Source organism: Ranitomeya variabilis, chromosome 2, assembly GCF_051348905.1.
Source record: "Ranitomeya variabilis isolate aRanVar5 chromosome 2, aRanVar5.hap1, whole genome shotgun sequence".
Taxonomy (NCBI): Eukaryota; Metazoa; Chordata; class Amphibia; order Anura; family Dendrobatidae; genus Ranitomeya; species Ranitomeya variabilis.
Genome location: NC_135233.1, coordinates 459,481,238 through 459,502,715, shown reverse-complemented (window position 1 = coordinate 459,502,715; position 21,478 = coordinate 459,481,238). Strand labels below are relative to the sequence as shown.

The following is a 21,478-nucleotide window of genomic DNA, read 5'->3' as shown; positions in this document are numbered from 1 at the left end:
ATGTCCCTGTTCAAATAAAAAACGGACATCTTGTTTTCCTGGCTCCATGTCCTCAGTGTAACAGCGCAGAGGCCGCTCCTGTTGCTGAAAGTGAACTTGTCAGTTAGGGAGATATGATCCTGTCCTGTGTGCAGCCTGAACTAGAAAACAATTATGGCCCACAGCAGGGAGATTCCCCTCAGCTCCATTTTCTATCTGAGCAGACAAACAGGACTGAAGTATATCCACTTTGTGAGAATTTGAATCTCCCTTTTTTTGGAGGGAGACTGAACCAAAACTCAGGCCCAGTGTATAAAACAACACAATGTAAGTGGCAGAAAGTGGCTGGAAGATATATGAAAAAATACAAGGACTGTAGTACAATTTCAATCTCCCTACAATGATCTCAGGAAAAGTATGGCAGCAATAAAAAGGACTGCTGCACACAAAAGTGTGGACAAATAAACAAGATAACTGTGCAGAAAGGAGCAACAGGATTTTTGCTTTTAAAAAAGCAGTTGGTTTGCACAGCAGCGTGCAAACAGCAATGCAGCTATCAGGGAGCCTTATAAGGCAGCCTAATAAGGCTACTTTCACATTAGCGTCGTGCACTGCACGTCGCAATGCGACGTGCCGACGCAACGACGCTAGAGTTGAAAGCGCAGTTTTTCAATGCATCCGCTGCCCCTTTGTAAGGTCCGGGGAGGAGGGGGCAGAGTTCTGGCCATGCATGCGCGGTTGGAAATGGCGGACACGTCGCACAAAAAAACGTTATATGTAGCGTTTTTTTGTGCCGACGGTCCGCCAAAGCACGACGCATCCGTCGCATGACGGATGCGATGTGTGGCAATCCGATGCAATGCGTCGCTAATGCAAGTCAATGGAGAAAAAACGCATCCTGCAAAAACTTTTGCAGGATGCGTTTTTTTCTCCAAAACGACGCTAGTGTGAAAGTAGCCTAAGCTACAAAGCTGATGCACAAAAATCTAGCCTCCACTGTCCCTGCAAAAAAAAAGGTGGTGTTGGACAGTGGAAATCGCCCACAGCACAAGCGGTTTGAGGGTTAATCTTCCCCCCCTAACTATATCCCTTCTTCTGATGAAGCTGCAGCAACCTCTCCCTATGCTAAGATCAGCAGAAGTAAGATGGCGGTCGGCGTGCATGCCCCTTTATAGCCCCTGTGACGCCACAGAAAGCAAGCCAATCACTGTCATGCCCTTCTCTAAGATGGTGGGGACCAGGACCTATGTCATCACGCTGCCCACACTCTGCGTCCTCCTTCATTGGCTGAGAAATGGCGCTGAAAGCATCATATGAAACGCGACTTTGGCGCGATGATCGCTGACCTCATGGCCGATCCCACACTAGGATCGGGTCGGGTTTCATGAAGCCCGACTTTGCCGAAAGTCGGCGATTTTTGAATTTGTCTGATCTGTTTCGCTCAACCCTAATCCTGACACCGCGAGGAGATGCGGACACTGAGAAAACAGGAGGCTGCACGAGCCCCGGCGCAGTGTGACGTCACAAGCAATTGGCGGGAACGTACCGTCCTCACAGCGGCGGTTATTACCTCATGAAGCGGCGTTCAACCACTGGACACGAAGTGGTCCTGCAGGATCTTCACAAGGAAACAGGAGAAGAGAATCCCGAGGATCTGCGTGAAGCCCAGGACGATGCCCACCGCGGCAATCACGGCAAAGTGTTCGGCTGTCCACATCTTCATCACACAGCCCTCTTGGTACAGGGTCTCGCTGCGCCCCAGGGCGTCCTCTCCCCTTCTCATGGGGGAGCCTGCAGCAGCTGCTGGGAACCGAGTTTTCATAGATCCCAGAAGAGACGTTAAACCAGTCAGTAAAGTTCTCTGCGCCACAACACTGGAACCTCTGCTGCACCCCATCCACCGCGCTAGTGACCGGCTCCTCCACCCCGTGCTTGTCCATCACCTTCATAAATCTGCTCAGCAGGTCGCGGTGAAGCTCGTCTCTGTAGGAATAGGCTGACGTCCTGACTACAATCTCTGCGGCGAAGACCAGAAGCAGAATCCCTGTGAGGATTTTTATCAGGATGATATTTTCTTTGATTGCAGCCACAGCCCCAAAACCGAACAGGAAGAAGATAAACCCGCACACATACAGCCCCGCACACACACAGCCCTGCAGACCCACACACACACACAGCCCCGCGCACACACAGCCCCGCACACACAGACACACATTTTCTCTGCTCACCCACAGTCTCCGCCCACACACAGTCTCCGCCCACATACTCTTCCCCCTCCCGATCTGCATCGTTTCTCGCAGGCACTTAGTCAATGGGTGCAGAAACGCTGCAGATCCGCAAAAAGAATTGACATGCTGCGGAAATTTAAACTCTGCGAATCCATGCGTTTTTGTCGGCAGCATGTACACACCAAATGTCAATTTCACATTGACTAACATTGCTTGTGCACTACACTGCAGATTTGATGCAATTCCGCGCATACAAAAACGCTGTGGATCCGCATCAAAATCCGCAACGTGTGCACATAGCCTAAATGCAGAGGAAAAGCAAAGCAAAAAAAAATACAAATATGTAAAAACTTGAAGGTCCCACCGAGATTTGAACTCGGATCGCTGGATTCAGAGTCCAGAGTGCTAACCATTACACCATGGAACCTCACATGCTGAATACTGCCGTCTGTCACAATTTTCTATGATGCAGGCACCACACTGCCCTCTTGTGGTTCAGATGTTGAGTGCATGTGGGAAGTGGATTTTGGCTTCTCCACTATAGAAATAAACTAAAAAAAAATTTAGAGAAAAAAAGTCTCATGATGAGAAAGTTCCTCGATTGGGCTACATTAAATTTCTCTTAGGCTGCAGAGGGTTTCGATCATGTTATAAAGTGTAGCATCCTGCACCCTCTCTTCTGGAGAAGAATCCTGTATAGACCAGTCAAAAACATAACAAGTTTTTTTTTTTTGTTTTTTTTTTATAGTTTGACCATGTTGCCGAAAATGACTCCTGTAAACTTATGTTTAACCCCTTTAAGTAGAAAGTCAGACAACTCAAAGACTTAAAGGGGTTATCCGGAACAACACGTCATAATAGGGAGAAATTTTGAAGGTCAGACTATATGAATCAGGAGATCGGACAACTCCCTGTGCTTAAAAGGAACCCGTCATATCCAGGAAACGGCATTTTGCAGCAGATATAGGGATAATTAGCAGCGGAATTACGTTGCTTACTGGAGCGGCGGCTACAGGGAGAAAATTAAGTTTTATCCTCCCTGCAAACACTGGCTTCCAGTTATCAGGGCGGTGCAGTGAGCGGTTGCAGTCACCACTCGCTACAGTCACAGCGATGTAATCACTGCCCTGCGCTGAGAGTCTGATCTGCACAAACAATGACAGAAAGCTGTTAATCAAAGTGCAGGGGCGTGATTATAGCCTCCTCTGTATAATGAATGACCTGTGACTATCACCGCCCTGATGACTGGAAACAAGACGATGCTGAAGTTGGTTTCTTATTCAGCAGTTTCTTATTCGGCTATTTTTTATTTTCTGTTTTTTTCAGGTTTTTGTATAAAAATAAACCATTCTGAGTATATAATAATATGCGGTCATGTGTCCTTTTGTGAATACACTTAAAAACAGATACAAAATTTAGAAGGCTGGCACAAAAATGGGCATCAAAGTGGGCACTGAGGTATGGTATTAAAGGTGTTAAATGGCTTTGTGCCACTGATCTGACACCTGACTTGCATACCTTGTGATGCCACACATCAAGTTCCTGTCAATCCAGCCTGGCACAAATGGGTTCTGGGCATCAGAACTGGCATCAAAGTGGGCAGAGAACCAATTTTCACACATGCGAATAAGTAACAGCTATTTTTAAGGGGTTAAATGCCTTTGTGCCACTTACTAAACACCTGATTTACATACCTACTGATGCCCCACATGAAATCCATGTCACTCCAGCCTGGCACAAATGTGTTCTGGGCATCAAAACTGGCATCAAATGGGGCAAATCGCCCATGTTCACTGATTTGAATAAGTAACAGCTATTTTTAAGGGGTTAAATAGCTTTGTGCCACTGATCTAACACCTGATTTACATACCTACTGATGCCCCACATGAAATCCAAGTCAATCCAGCCTGGCACAAATGGGTTCTGGGCATCAAAACTGGCATCAAAGGGGGCAAATAGCACATTTTCACAGATTTGAATAAGTAACAGCAATTTTTAAGGGGTTAAATGCCTTTGTGCCACTAATCTAACACCTGATTTACATACCTAGTGATGCCCCACATCAAAGTCAAATCACTTCAGCCTGGCACAAATGGGTTCTGGGCATCAAAACTGGCATCAAAGGGGGCAAATCGCCCATTTTCACAGATTTGAATAAGTAACAGCTATTTTTAAGGGGTTAAATAGCTTTGTGCCACTGATCTAACACCTGATTTACATAACTACTGATGCCCCACATGAAATCCAAGTCACTGCAGCCTGGCACAAATCGGTTCGGGGCATCAAAACTGGCATCAAAGTGGGCAAATCACCCATTTTCACAGATTTGAATAAGTAACAGCTATTTTTAAGGGGTTAAATGCCTTTGTGCCACTGATCTAACACCTGATTAACATACCTAATGATGCCCTACATGAAATACATGTCAATACAGCCTGGCACAAATGGGTTCTGCGCATCAGAACTGGCATCAAAGTGGGCAAATTGCCCATTTTCACAGATTTGAATAAGTAACAGCTATTTTTAAGGGGTTAAATGCCTTTGTGCCACTAATCTAACACCTGATTTACATACCTACTGATGCCCCACATGAAATCCATGTCACTCCAGCCTGGCACAAATGGGTTCTGGGCATCAAAACTGGCATCAAAGTGGGCAAATCAACCATTTTCACAGATTTGAATAAGTAACAGCTATTTTTAAGGGGTTAAATGCCTTTGTGCCACTGATCTAACACCTGATTAACATACCTAATGATGCCCTACATGAAATGCATGTAAATACAGCCTGGCACAAATGGGTTCTGGGCATCAAAACTGGCATCAAAGTGGACAAATCACCCATTTTCACAGATTTGAATAAGTAACAGCTATTTTTAAGGGGTTAAATGCCTTTGTGCCACTAATCTACCACCTGATTTACATACCTACTGATGCCCCACATGAAATCCATGTCACTCCAGCCTGGCACAAATGGGTTCTGGGCACCAGAACTGGCATCAAAGTGGACAAACAGCCCATTTTCACAGATTTGAATAAGTAACTGATGTTTTTAAGGGCTAAATGACTTTGGGCCACTGATGTCACTCCACCCTTACATCCCAATGGCTTTGTGGTCCATCGCCATTGGCATTATGCCACTTTTATTAGTGTTAAAATGTAGCAGCAATTTTTCATAAATAAGGAAATTTGCAAAACCTACTTTTTACAGACATACCCTTTTTAACGGTCTTTGAAGGGTTGAGATATTTGGAAAGCGGTAGAATTATACCTTTTTAACTGCACCACCTGTCAGGAAATAGGAAGAAGTTCTGATTACTTCAATTACCTATACAGAGCTCTCAGCTGCAGTTTCCTCTGCCTGCCAGCACAAGGATGGAATTCAAAGCCTCTCTTCCTCCCTCCCCCCTGCTATATGGCTGTAATGTAAGACCAGCATGCAAGCTCCACTGAGAAATTTTTATGGCTTTGTGCTGTGAAAGCCAGTCCTCTCCCTAAACCCCTCATCCCGCCTCCCGCCTGATACTATCTATAACTGGTACAGTTACTTTCAAACCGCATGGGACTCTTTTGTTCTTGAAAATTTTTGTACAAGGACACAGATCAGGGATAGGGATATAAGGGTTACATATTTCGAATGTCCACCCGAGAAATTTATAACTCACTGAAATCGCTATTATCTACACCCAAAAAAATGCAAGGCACTGATTTGTCATTAAGCGGGTCAAATATCTATGCCGTGTTTATACTTAAAAGAACCCCTATGACATGGTGAGCATCATGATCATTGTCGTTCGTCTCCAAGGTTCAGACAGCGAGTTATGTATAGAAATGGCTTGTCATAACTCGAAGAAAGGGGAGTATTCAGCCTCTGAGTGAGGTCACCACAGAGGGAGTGCCTTGGTTTTGGGCGCGGAGATAAGTGAGTTAGACATCAGTCTTCACTAGTCCTTTGTCTACGGTCCAACTGCGAGACCCATCTGTAATGCATCTTGATGTATGCCCATCCCCCACAGCACATGGTCTGCCATGAGATGAAATGACATAATGAACTGTAAGTTTTTTTTCAACTTTAATCCCATTTTAGATGTAATTATACTGTACATACGATACTTGTCTACTTTTATAATATCTTTTTATAATTCTGTTAACACTGCCTACCTTTTTGGAGTTAAATATATAAAATGACTACCTTTGTTCCTCCTTGCTCTACAACGTACTGTCCTGTCCTCTGAAGTGAATTACTTTACTAATTTGGGTTGCCTCCTGACACATTATGAGTTAAAAAATCGGAGCTGGTGGCAGCGGATATGTCCTGTGTGTTTAGGAGACTTTGTGTCAGGACTCTGAACATTTTTTACCTTTGTGTACTACTGCCCTTTTCCAAGATGGCGTCTTTGGTCTCATGTGCACTGTGTCTTCCTGCTATAAAACTTCACCCCAGCCTTCAGTCTGTGCTAGAGTTTTGCTTTGCATCCAGCTCCTGATTACTCCCTGGCCTTGCACCTGCACCTGCTCCTGTGAATCTGAGTTGGAGATCCTGCCACTCTGCAGTTCCTGCTGCATACACCAGTGTTCAGTAATCCTCCTTCATCTGCTGCTCGTGTTACTTCCATCTGCATTTGCTGGACATGTAAGCTGTTTGCTGCTCTGCAAAACCTGAGACTATTAACCAGGCCTCCCTGGTTGAGCTAAGATATGATTTGAACTGCCTAATAGCATATCTATCTGTGTCTGGACTAAGTCAAGGATCTATTCGTGTAAAGTTTCCTCAAGAATAACTGTGCTTCATAGACTTTCTGTTTGTTTGCATCTACCTCTGAGGTTTCCTATTGACTGCTAAGCTGCGTTTATTATTTGCACCAAGTGTTGTGGACTTGAGATTCTCTCTGCACCTGCTTGAATCACCGTGTGATAATATAGACTTTATCACTTATAAAACTGTGTCCTGTTGTCTTGTTCCACGCAAAGAGTCTCCTGAGTTATCCCCTATAATTATTACAGCCAGACCTCATGTAGCTGGAGTGTGTCAGCAGTTCCTGAAAGATGAAGGCATTGAAGCTATGAACTGGCCCACCCTTTTCCCGAGACCTGAATCCGATTGATCACATCTGGGACATCATGTCTCTCACCATCCGCCAATGTCACGTTGCACCAGACTGTCCAGGAGTTGGCGGATGCTTTAGTCCAGGTCTGGGAGGAGATCCCTCAGGAGACCATCCACCACCTCATCAGGAGCATGCCCAGGTGTTGTAGGGAGTTCATACAGGCACATGGAGGCCACACACACTACTGAGCATCATTTCCTTGTCATGAGGCATTTCCACAGAAGTTGGTTCAGCCTTTAATTTGATTTTCGAGTTTGATTTAGAGCATCATTCCAAATCCAGACCTCCGTGGGACATTAGTTGTGATTTACGTAGATCATTTTTAGGTTTTATTGTTCTGAACACATTCCACTATGAAATGAATAAAGATTTACAACTGGAATATTTCATTCAGTGATATCTTGGATGTGGGATTTTAGTGATCCCTTTATTCTCTATTCTATCTATTGTAATCTAATCTGTCACTCTGTGATTAAAATGTACGCGGCTGATCATTTGCCGGCTTTTACTCTATCTCTCTATCTAGAATACATATATGTTTTAAAGAATATTTTGTTTTAAAACTTTGTATAAATGATATAGAACATTTCTCTATGTAAAATCTCTTGTTAAAATCGAATTGCAGTCTGAAGCCAATCGCAAAGCATTTGGATGTAAATCGGATGATAGGTGTGAAAACTGGGATTGTACTCACACAAAAAATGCATGACACTCACAAGACAGTGGTATTACACTCGGCCGAGTCTCGAAAATCAAAATGAGACCGATTTTTAATTCACTAGTGTGTGTATAGCCTTACTGTTTATGTAAAAGTGGTGTGAGATCAGTGGGCCAGGGTCATTTAACCCCTTAAAAACATCAGTTACTTATTCAAATCTGTGAAAATGGGCTGTTTGCCCACTTTGATGCCAGTTCTGGTGCCCAGAACCCATTTGGGCCAGGCTGAAAGGACCTGGTTTTGATGCAGGGCATCACTGTCTGTGTATTTTAAGTGTCAGATCAGTGGCCCAAAGGCATTTAACCCCTTAAAAACATCAGTTACTTATTCAAATCTGCGAAAATGGGTTGTTTGCCCACTTTGATGCCAGTTCTGGTGCCCAGAACCCATTTGGGCCAGGCAGAAGGGACCTGGGTTTGATGCAGGGCATCACTTTCTGTGTATTTTAAGTGTCAGATCAGTGGCCCAAGCTCATTTAACCCCTTAAAAACATCAGTTACTTATTCAAATCTGTGAAAATGGGCTGTTTGCCCACTTTGATGCCAGTTCTGGTGCCCAGAACCCATTTGGGCCAGGCTGAAAGGACCTGGTTTTGATGCAGGGCATCACTGTCTGTGTATTTTAAGTGTCAGATCAGTGGCCCAAAGGCATTTAACCCCTTAAAAACATCAGTTACTTATTCAAATCTGTGAAAATGAGCTGTTTGCCCACTTTGATGCCAGTTCTGGTGCCCATAACCCATTTGGGCCAGGCTGGCGGGACCTGGGTTTGATGCAGGGCATCACTTTCTGTGTATTTTAAGTGTCAGATCAGTGGCCCAAAGGCATTTAACCCCTTAAAAACATCAGTTACTTATTCAAATCTGTGAAAATGGGCTGTTTGCCCACTTTGATGCCAGTTCTGGTGCCCAGAACCCATTTGGGCCAGGCTGAAGGGACCTGGCTTTGATGCAGGGCATCACTTTCTGTGTATTTTAAGTGTCAGATCAGTGGCCCAAAGGCATTTAACCCCTTAAAAACATCAGTTACTTATTCAAATCTGCGAAAATGGGCTGTTTGCCCACTTTGATGCCAGTTCTGGTGCCCAGAACCCATTTGGGCCAGGCAGAAGGGACCTGGGTTTGATGCAGGGCATCACTTTCTGTATATTTTAAGTGTCAGATCAGTGGCCCAAAGGCATTTAACCCCTTAAAAACATCAGTTACTTATTCAAATCTGTGAAAATGGGCAATTTGCCCCCTATGATGCCAGTTCTGATGCCCAGAACCCATTTGTGCCAGGCTGGATTGACATGCATTTAATGAGGGGCATCAGTAGGTATGTAAATCAGGTGTTAAATCAGTGGCACAAAGGCATTTAACCCCTTAAAAATAGCTGTTACTTATTCAAATCTGTGAATGAAAATGGGCAATTTGCCCCCTATGATGCCAGTTCTGATGCCCAGAACCCATTTGTGCCAGGCTGGATTGACATGCATTTAATGAGGGGCATCAGTAGGTATGTAAATCAGGTGTTAAATCAGTGGCACAAAGGCATTTAACCCCTTAAAAATAGCTGTTACTTATTCAAATCTGTGAATGAAAATGGGCAATTTGCCCCCTATGATGCCAGTTCTGATGCCCAGAACCCATTTGTGCCAGGCTGGTGTGACATGGATTTCATGTGGGGCATCATTAGGTATGTTAATCAGGTGTTAGATCAGTGGCCCAAAGGCATTTAACCCCTTAAAAACATCAGTTACTTATTCAAATCTGTGAAAATGAGCTGTTTGCCCACTTTGATGCCAGTTCTGGTGCCCATAACCCATTTGGGCCAGGCTGTATTGACATGCATTTCATGTGGGGAATCATTAGGTATGTAAATAAGGTGTTATATCAGTGGCACAAAGGCATTTAACCCCTTAAAAATAGCTGTTACTTATTCAAATCTGTGAAAATGTGCAATTTGCCCACTTTGATGCCAGTTCTGATGCCCAGAACCCATTTGTGCCAGGCTGGAGTGACATGGATTTCATGTGGGGCATCAGTAGGTATGTAAATCAGGTGTTAGATTAGTGGCACAAAGGCATTTAACCCCTTAAAAATAGCTGTTACTTATTCAAATCTGTGAAAATGGGTGATTTGCCCACTTTGATGCCAGTTTTGATGCCCAGAATCCATTTGTGCCAGGCTGTATTGACATGCATTTCATGTAGGGCATCATTAGGTATGTTAATCAGGTGTTAGATCAGTGGCACAAAGGCATTTAACCCCTTAAAAATAGCTGTTACTTATTCAAATCTGTGAAAATGGTTGATTTGCCCACTTTGATGCCAGTTTTGATGCCCAGAACCCATTTGTGCCAGGCTGGAGTGACATGGATTTCATGTGGGGCATCAGTAGGTATGTAAATCAGGTGTTAGATTAGTGGCACAAAGGCATTTAACCCCTTAAAAATAGCTGTTACTTATTCAAATCTGTGAAAATGGGCGATTTGCCCACTTTGATGCCAGTTTTGATGCCCAGAACCCATTTGTGCCAGGCTGTATTGACATGCATTTCATGTAGGGCATCATTAGGTATGTTAATCAGGTGTTAGATCAGTGGCACAAAGGCATTTAACCCCTTAAAAATAGCTGTTACTTATTCAAATCTGTGAAAATGGGTGATTTGCCCACTTTGATGCCAGTTTTGATGCCCCGAACCGATTTGTGCCAGGCTGCAGTGACTTGGATTTCATGTGGGGCATCAGTAGTTATGTAAATCAGGTGTTAGATCAGTGGCACAAAGCTATTTAACCCCTTAAAAATAGCTGTTACTTATTCAAATCTGTGAAAATGGGCGATTTGCCCCCTTTGATGCCAGTTTTGATGCCCAGAACCCATTTGTGCCAGGCTGAAGTGATTTGACTTTGATGTGGGGCACCACTAGGTATGTAAATCAGGTGTTAGATTAGTGGCACAAAGGCATTTAACCCCTTAAAAATTGCTGTTACTTATTCAAATCTGTGAAAATGGGCGATTTGCCCCATTTGATGCCAGTTTTGATGCCCAGAACACATTTGTGCCAGGCTGGAGTGACATGGATTTCATGTGGGGCATCAGTAGGTATGTAAATCAGGTGTTTAATAAGTGGCACAAAGGCATTTAACCCCTTAAAAATAGCTGTTACTTATTCGCATGTGTGAAAATTTGTTCTCTGCCCACTTTGATGCCAGTTCTGATGCCCAGAACCCATTTGTGCCAGGCTGGATTGACTTGGATTTCATGTGGGGCATCAGTAGGTATGTAAATCAGGTGTTAGATCAGTGGCACAAAGCTATTTAACCCCTTAAAAATAGCTGTTACTTATTCAAATCAGTGAAAATGGGCGATTTGCCCCATTTGATGCCAGTTTTGATGCCCAGAACACATTTGTGCCAGGCTGGAGTGACATGGATTTCATGTGGGGCATCAGTAGGTATGTAAATCAGGTGTTTAGTAAGTGGCACAAAGGCATTTAACCCCTTAAAAATAGCTGTTACTTATTCGCATGTGTGAAAATTGGTTCTCTGCCCACTTTGATGCCAGTTCTGATGCCCAGAACCCATTTGTGCCAGGCTGGATTGACAGGAACTTGATGTGTGGCATCACAAGGTATGCAAGTCAGGTGTCAGATCAGTGGCACAAAGCCATTTAACACCTTTAATACCATACCTCAGTGTCCACTTTGATGCCCATTTTTGTGCCAGCCTTCTAAATTTTGTATCTGTTTTTAAGTGTATTCACAAAAGGACACATGACCGCATATTATTATATACTCAGAATGGTTTATTTTTATACAAAAACCTGAAAAAAACAGAAAATAAAAAATAGCCGAATAAGAAACTGCTGAATAAGAAACCAACTTCAGCCCGAATAAGAAACTGAACGAATAAGAAACCAACTTCAGCATCGTGGAAACAAGCGGCTGCAGGGAGGATATAACTTCATTTTCTCCCTGCAGCCGCTGCGTCAGTGTTGTAGCTAAACATGATTTAAACCCTCTCTATCTGCAGGCAAATAGCGTTTCTGGATGTGACAGGATCCTGGGGGCCCTACAGAAAACCAACTTTACTACTTCTGTGTAATTATTAATAAATATATATCATTTTTAGTTGCTGCTACTGCATTACATCTTTGTATCAGTGGGATGGAGAAAGGTGGTAGTAAAATCGCTCTATTACCAAGGACAAAGCAGGAGTATAATATTGATCTATGCTATCTACGTTACAGTTACCTTAAAGGGAACCCCGCGGACCCAATTGCAGTCACTTGGTTCTGTCGGATGCCAATGGTGTCCATCGTGAGGATTCTGTCTTCTGAACAAGAACTAAATTACACAAAACTTGTTAGGGCCCAGCCTTATAAAAAATAAAAATAAAAAAAAATGATGTGTCAGAAGTGGGATTTGAACCCACGCCTCCATTCGGAGACCAGAACACCCTCACAGGGGAAGATACGATCTTGAGTCTGGCGCCTTAGACCGCTCGGCCATCCTGACACCTGATCCTACAGGTGGAACTGTCATTGTACATACTGTGACAGAGCCTCCCCCTTACAGTAAGGGTATGTGCACACGTTGCAGATTTGCCTGTGGATTTTTCTGCATTAAATACACAGCTCTTGCCAGAAAATGTAGGTGCGTTTTTCATGAGTTTTTGATGCGGATTTGTATGTGTTTTTGAAGGCCTAATAAAGATCTCTTAGGCCGGCGTCACACTAGAGAGGAATACGGACGTATGAGAGGCACAAAAACTACGCATTGCACACGGACCAATGATTCTCTATGGGGCAGCTCCTATCTGCCGTATATTTCTCAGCTGTATTTTACGGGCGTAGAAAAGCGCAGCATGCTGCATTTGTCAGCGTATTGCGCAAAAAATCCGCCAATGAAAGTCTATGGGGGCGAGAAAAATACGGATTACACACGGACCATCAGTGCCACTTGCGAGAAATACGCACCAGTGCTCTATAGAAAAGCCGGTAATTCAGTGCGGTGCACAGTAAAATCACACTGACAGGTTAGAATAGAATAGATAAAATAAATGTCTACACATAGAATAGGTAGATATATATCTATATATATAATCGTCTAAGGGGTACTTCCGTCTGTCTGTCGCGGAAATCCCGGGTCGCTGATTGGTCGCGGCCGGCTGGCCGCGACCAATCAGCGACAGGCACAGTCCGACCGCGAATTGTTCCCTCCATACTCCCCTCCAGTCAGCGGCCACATAGCGTTTTAGCAGTCCGTTACACAGAGTGCGTTACAGCGCAGCATAACACGGTGTAACGCACTCTGTTAACGCTGCCATTAACCCTGTGTGACCAACTTTTTACTATTGACGCTGCCTATGCAGCATCAATAGTAAAAAGATCTGTTAAAAAAAAAAAAAAAAAAATCATTACATTCTCACCTTCCGGCGCCTTTCCCGCTCCTCGCGACGCTCCGGACCCAAGAAGGCATTGCGGCAATGCATTGCAGTTTCGCGAAATGATGACGTAGCGGTCTCGCGACACCGCTACATGATCACGTGTTATTGCCGCAATGCATTCTTGGGACCGGAGCGTCACGAGGAGCATCGGTAAACGCTTGGCCTGGATCCGGGGGCCGACTGAAGGTGAGTATATAACTATTTTTTATTTTAACTCTTTTTTTAACAGGGATATGGTGCCCACATTGCTATATACTGTATGGGCTGTGTTATATACTGCGTGGGCTGTGTTATATACTACGTTAGCAGTGTTATATGCTGCGTGGGCTGTGTTGTATACTGCATGGGCTGTGTTATATACTACATCTCTGTGCTATATACTACGTGGGCTGTGCTATATACTGCGTGGGCTGTGTTATATACTATGTGGGCTGTGTTATATACTTCGTCTCTGTGCTATATACTACGTGGCTCTGCAATATACTGCGTGTCTGCGCTATATACTACATGGGTATATACTACGTGGGCTGTGTTATATACTACGTGGGCCGTGTTATATACTACGTGGCCTGTGCTATATACTACTAAACATATCCTAGAATACCCAATGCGTTAGAACCGGGCCACCATCTAATATATATATATACTGTATATATATATATTTATATATATATATATGTCATTGACACACACGCATATATATATACAGTATATATATACAGTATATATAATATTTATATTTCATACAGAGCTAGATAGCAGAAAAGCCGGTAATTCAATTTTCAATTGCCGGCTTTTGCTATCTCCTTATCAAACCCGACAGGATATGAGGCATGGATTACATAGAGTAAACCATTTCATATCCCTTATATTTTTACACTTGATGGTGGCCCGATTCTAATGCATCGGTTATTCTAGAATATGTATGTATGTATGTATATAGCAGCCACATAGTATATAGCACAGGCCACGTAGTATATAGGAACCATGTAGTATATAGCAGACACGCAGTATATAACACAGCCACATAGTATATAACACAGCCCACGTAATATATAGCACAGCCCACGCAGTATATAACACAGCCCATGCAGTATATAACACAGCCCACACAGTATATAACACACTCCACGCAGTATATCACATAGGCCACGCAGTATATAATACAGGCCACACAGTATATAACAGTGGCCACGCAGTATATAACACTGCCCAGGTAGTATATACAGTAACACTGCCCACGTATTACATAACACTGCCCACGCAGTATATACACTGCCCACGTAGTAAATAGCAGCCACGCAGTATATAACACAGCCCACGTAATATATAGCACAGCCCACGTAGTATATAACACAGCCCACATAGTATATAACAGCCCACGCAGTATATAACACAGTCCACGCAGTATATAACACAGCCCACGTAGTATATAACACAGCCCACACAGTATATAACACAGCCCACATAGTATATAACACAGCCCACGCAGTATATAACACAGCCCACACAGTATGTAACACAGCCCACGTAGTATATAACACAGCACACCTAGTATATAACACAGCCCATGCAGTATATAACACAGCCCACGCAGTATATAACACTGGCCACGTAGTATATAGCAGCCACGCAGTATATAACACAGCCCACGTAGTATATAGCAGTGTGGGCACCATATCCCTGTTGAAAAATAATTAAAATAAAAAATAGTTATATACTCACCCGCCGGTGTCCAGCGAAGCTGTCCCGATGCGCGCGCTGCTGCCGCCAGCTCCGTTCCCAGCGATGCATTGCGAAATTACCCAGATTTCTTAGCGGTCTCGCAAGATTACTAAGTCTTCTGGGTAATTTCGCAATGCCTCTCTGGGAACGGAAGCTGGTGGAAGCCGCGCGCGCATCGGCGGACGACGGAAGTTGAGAATAGCAGGTTTTTTGCTTTTTTATTATTTTTAACATTAGATCTTTTTACTATTGATGCTGCATAGGCAGCATCAATAGTAAAAAGTTGGTCACACAGGGTTAATAGCAGCGTTAATGGAGTGCGTTACCCGCGGCATAACACGGTCAGTTAACGCTGCCATTAACCCTGTGTGAGCGCTGACTGGAGGGGAGTATGGAGCGGGCGCCAGGCACTGAAAGGACGGAAGTAGAGAGGGACTAATTCTCGGCCGGACTGTGCCCGTCGCTGATTGGTCAGTCAGCGATGCGGGATTTCCATTACAGACAGACAGACAGACGGAAGTACCCGTTAGACAATTATATATATAGATAGTCCTCACTAATAATGTTAGTAGAGTCTGTGTGCAAAATTTTGTAGCTCTAGGTGTTAAAATAAAGGTTTAAATCACGGAAAAAAATGGCGTGGGCTCACACGCAATTTTCTCCGCCAGAGTGGGAAAGCCAGTGACTGAGGGCAGATATTAATATCCTAGAGAGGGTCTGTAGTATGTGCTGTATGTTGTATGTACTGTATCTACTGTATGTTGTATGTACTGTATGTTGTATGTACTGTATGTTGTATGTAGTATGTTGTATGTATGTACTGTATGTTGTATGTACTGTATGTTGTATGTAGTATGTTCTGTATGTTGTATGTAGTATGTGCTGTATGTTGTATGTACTGTATCTACTGTATGTTGTATGTACTGTATGTGGTATGTTCTGTATGTTGTATGTACTGTATGTTGTATGTAGTATGTATGTACTGTATGTTGTATGTATGTACTGTATGTTGTATGTAGTATGTACTGTATGTTGTATGTATGTATGTACTGTATGTATGTACTGTATGTTGTATGTAGTATGTACTGTCTGTACTGTATATTTGTGTATGTGTTTTTGTTTTTACATTCAACACATTAGCAGATGATGGGACTACTACTGTCCCATCATTGGCTAATGTGTCAATCACTGTCACTGTAGCAGGCATAGCCGGATGGGACTTGTAGTCCCATCGGACGATGCCTGCACACACACACACACACACAAACACCCCCGCACAGCCTCGCAGATCCCCAACAGCCCTGCACAGACCCGGCAGAGCCCCGACAGCCCCACACAGACCCCCAGATAGACCCGCACAGACCCGGAAGACCCCCGACAGCCCTGCACAGCCCAACACAGCCCCGGCAGACCCCCGACAGCCCAGACAGCCCTGCCCACCCCACACACACACGCACAGTCACCGCCCACACACTTCCCTTCTCCCGATCTGCAGCGTTTCATCCGCAGCTAAACCGCAAATCTTTTTTACATCTGCGGTTTTGCTGCGGAAGTGCCCAACTCAATGCAAGTCAATGCAGAAACGCTGCAGATCCACACAAAGAATTGACATGCTGCGGAAAAAAACACCTCTGTGTTTCCGCACGTTTTTTTCTGCAGCATGGGCACTGCGGATTCGGTTTTTCATATGTTTACATGGTACTGTACACCGCATGGAAAACTGCTGCAGATCCGCAGCATCAAAAACGCTGCGGATCCGCGGGAAAATCCGCAACGTGTGTGGAGCGCCCCCAGACGCAGGGCCGCGGGGTACTCGGTACCGGGCCTCTCTGTCTCGGTCCTGGGGTTGTCACGGTGGCTAGGCTCGGTCCGTGACCCTGCAAAGGGGCGTCCAATGAAAGATGTGATGGTGGTGCGTGGTGCAAGTCGCGATGAATAACGAGGACACAGGGTTGCAGTCTCTTTACCTCTTTACTGAAGGCTTCAGAATCCCCAATCCAGAGCACTGCTAACAGGGCTGGCTGAGACCGGCCGGTCCGATGGCACCTCCAGAGTTCCCTTTGCAGGTGGAAATCAGTGCCTACCTTCTAGCGCCTGTGTGTTGTAGTACCTCCCTGCTGAGCACCACGGGATAGTCCTCACAACTGTTGTGTCTAGTCTGATGTTATTTCTCACAACTCGTATCTGTTCTGATGTTCTTCTCTGTCCCCCAGATGATATGGCTAGGATGCACCCATATGACGGGTAGGCCTGGAGTTCTTCCGGGACCCTAGAGTCGCCCCTCTCCCACAATTGCCCCCTATGTCTGTGCAGCGCCCCAGAGTCCTGGTCGTTGCAGTACTGTTGCTCCGCCGCTAAGGGGGGCTATGGTACGTCTGATGGCACTGAAGGAGTTCATCTGACCAGGTATCACAGACACCAATTCACTTCACAGTCTGGCCTCCAGGGGGAGCTAAGGGTTCTATGTATTAGGCCACTCCTCACAATCTGGTAAAACTGGGGGTTAGGCAGGAAGTTAGAAAGTTTATAATTTGAAATGATTTTCTACCAATCCAAAAATTAGCTGCCAGCAAGGTAGTAGTGGTAATAAATTGGGCTAAAAAGTAACTTTTAATTATATTATTAAAACCAATTAGGACAAGAACAACAAACCAACAAACATAAAAATAGAAAACACCCACTATGCCCAATCATTAATGGTAGGTGTGGGCACTAATATTGCTTAATTGAGTACTTTTTATCTCTCAGAAGATAACCTCATATGTAATATATCAAAGCAATATGAAGACAGATGCTCTTTTTCACCATGCTGAAGGAAGTTAGAAAGAAAGCTGACTAGGTTGGAACCAGGCAACACCTTGTGGCAGAGGGTGTTGTAGAGGAAGATTCAGAGGGGTCCCTGTCAGGGGTGGGATCCTGACAGAGGCCTAGCAACCAGAGAGAACGTTACGGGACCGTGCCTGCACGATATAGCGGCGGTACCCCAAGAAAGGACAAGAAGCGAGATTGATTGTGCTGAGTGAGAAACGAGATCAACGCAACAAGGAGAAATACCAGTAGGAGTCGTGCTGTAAGACGAGGCAACATCCTACTGAGGCGCGTAGCCGGTGGCCGGAACGTAGAGGAAGTATAGAGCTCCAAGCCAAACTTCAAACCTACGGCAGGACAGTCAGTTACAGGCGGGCTGTCTCACCCAGACCCAGGAAGACACAGGGGGGTAACAACAGGAGTGGGGCGACGCTAGAGTCCCGGAAGAGCTCCGAGCCTCCCCGTCATACGGGTGCGTCCTAACCGTAAGATCAGGGGGACGTAGAGGGAGAACATCAGAATCGAGTTGTGAGGGAACACGAGAAACAGACACAACAGTTGTGGGGTACTATCCTGTAAGCACAGCAGGGGAGGACCACAACCATACCTCCCAACTTTAGGGGAAGGGAAAGAGGGACAAAGTCAGCGGCGCGCGTAGCGCGCCGCGGCAAATTTTAGGCCACACCCATTTCACAACTAGCCACGCCCCAACCACACCCATTTAGCACTTCTGATCACAATGTTTCGTTAACAATAATTATGAACAAAAAAATATGGCCACACACGACGCTCCATAGTGTACAATGCAGCACAGCCCCATAGAATATAATGCCGCACAGCCCCATAGAATATAATGCCGCACAGCCCCATAGAATATAATGCAGCACAGCCCCATAGAATATAATGCAGCACAGCCCCATAGAATATAATGCAGCACAGCCCCATAGAATATAATGCAGCACAGCCCCATAGAATATAATGCAGCACAGCCCCATAGAATATAATGCAGCACAGCCCCATAGAATATAATGCAGCACAGCCCCATAGAATATAATGCAGTACAGCCCCATAGAATATAATGCAGCACAGCCCCATAGAAAATCTCGCAGTACGGATGCCATACGGATTACATACGGAGGATGCCATGCGCAAAATACGCTGACACACCCTGACTACGGATCAATATTTTGGGGACATTTCTCCGTATTACGCCCGTAGTACGGCCGTATAATACGTGGCGTATTGTCTTACGCCGAGTGTGACGCCGGCCTTAGGCTGGTATAATTATTATAGGGGCCAAGTCCCTTTTGTATATATATGCAGCACTCATGTTACTTCGACAGCGCTGCAGCCAATCAGCGACTCATGCCGTCAACTCTGGGTGAGAAACTGAGTTAAGTGATTGGCTGCAGACAATAACAGACACTAGGAGCAGCGGCGGCAACTCAGAGGTGGACCTGGGGAGAGGGAGTAACACACACAGTGAGGCCGGGGGACGGGCGAGGGCCCCTTTTATCATAGTGGAGCGACAGCTCGTACACGGTCGGCTGCAGGTCTTTTCTACCGTCCAGACCTCCACTTGCTGTCAGTGAAGACTGATTTCCCTTTTAATCATCCAGAAGCTGAAAACAGCAGCGGTTCCGTTACAACTGCATCCAGTGCGATCATTTCCCCTGCACTGACACATTGTAGCAAACAGTCAGCCTGCTACAGCTGGAGGAGATTCAGGTCTCCAGTCACTGACAGCAAGCAGAGTGGTGAACAACACGTGCAGACATGATGCGGCAGCATCCCAGATCTCCGGGCCTGCTGGCACCTGTAGTCCCACCAGAGCCACGCATGCCCAGCCCTGAGCCTCACCTCCCGGCCGTTCTCCTGCCCCACCAGCCCGGCCGCCGCCTGCTTGGCCATCCCGCTCTCATCCAGGCCGAGGCCCTTGACATGGCTGTGGGTGGCGATGCGCTGAGTCTTCGTGGTGCTCTTCACCTCCTCGATCTTCATGGTGCCGGGAGCGGACGGCGGAGCTGGGGTCAGTGCGTGCGGCTCCTCACAGCGTGCGCGGGAATGTGCGCCCGTACAGCGGGTTACCATGATGCGGTTACCAAGGCCGCAGCAAGAAACGCCCACCGAACCGACATGCTGCGTTCTGATTGGTTGCTATGGCTTGGATTCCGCACACTGAGATTGGACAATTAAAATGCCAATCTGTAATTTCAGTCAGCAACTTCCGCTTCCCGAGTGGGCGGGGCTGCTTCACCGGCGGCCGCAAATTCGGGATTTTAAATGCCCGAAGCGGGACAGCGGGACCCCGGTGCCAAAGCGGGACTGTCCCGCTGAAATCGGGACGGTTGGGAGGTATGCACAACACATAGCGCTGGCAGGAAGGTAGGCACAGATTTCCACCTGCAAAGGGAACTCTGGAGGTGCCATCGGACCGGCCGGACTTGCGCAGCCTGGTTAACCGTATTCCGGACTGAGGACCCTGAAGCCTTCAGTAAAGAGGTAAAGAGACTGCAACCTGGTGTCCTCGTTATTTACCGCGACCGGCACTTCACCGCACCATAACATCATCATCTCACCATCCACACCTATTATTGGGCGCCCCTCAGCAGGGTCACGGACCGGGTCTAGCCACCGTGACAACCCCAGAACAGAGACTCTGAGGCCCGGTACCGGGTACCCCTCGGCCCTGCGGCAGTGGGGGCGCTGCATCTGCTTAGGTGATTTAGGTGAGACAGCCAACCTATAATTAACTGTCCTGCCGTTGGTTTGAAGTAATGCTTGGAGCCTATTACTTCCTCGGCGTTCCGGCCACCGGCTACATGCCTCAGTAGGATGTTGCTGATCTTGTGGCACGACTCCTACTGGCTTTATCTCCTTTTTGCTGCGATCTCGTTTTTCACTTCTCCACAATAAACCTCGCTTCTTGTCCTTTCTTAAGATACCGCCTCAATGAAGTGCAGGCGCGGTTCCGTAACGTTCTGTCCTGTTCGCTAGGCCTCTGTCAGGATCCCACCCCTGACAGGGACCCCCTGAATCTTCCCCCGCAACACTCTCTGCCACAGGATGTTGCCTGGTTCCAACCCAGTCAGCTTCTCTCTAACTTTCTATCTAACCCCCAGTTTTACCAGATTGTGAGGAGTGGCCTAAAACATAGCACCCTTAGCTCCCCCTGGTGGCCAGAGTGTGACGTGTAATGTGTGACTGTGATACCTGGTCAGGTGAACTCCTTAGGTGCCATCAGACGTACCATCACTCCCCTTAGCGGCGGAGCGTCAGTACTGCAACGACCAGGACTCTGGGGCGCTGCATGTGCACATAGCCTAATGCTCCAACTAATACTACAGGATACATTGCATAGTCTTAGAACAGGACTGCTGCAGGCAATCACTGTCTAGCTGCAGTGGTCACTTTTCTTCTGCATGGCTGCATGTGATGCCTCTGTTGCCAGAAGAGTCTGATGGCGGTTCTCTTGCAGAGGTCA

At 45.8% G+C, this 21,478-nt stretch overlaps 2 non-coding genes and 1 pseudogene across 2 annotated transcripts; all 3 read right to left on the bottom strand.

The window, feature by feature from the left end:
• Positions 1–1,564: 1,564 nt before the first annotated feature.
• LOC143803838 (CD63 antigen-like) lies at positions 1,565–19,995 on the bottom strand (annotated as a pseudogene).
• On the bottom strand, positions 2,563–2,634 carry TRNAQ-CUG (transfer RNA glutamine (anticodon CUG)). The gene has a single exon. It is a non-coding gene; the product is annotated as a tRNA-Gln (tRNA).
• Positions 12,423–12,530, bottom strand: TRNAL-CAA (transfer RNA leucine (anticodon CAA)). The gene is made up of 2 exons: positions 12,493–12,530; positions 12,423–12,468 (listed from the first exon to the last, which is right to left on the bottom strand). It is a non-coding gene; the product is annotated as a tRNA-Leu (tRNA).
• Positions 19,996–21,478: the final 1,483 nt, after the last annotated feature.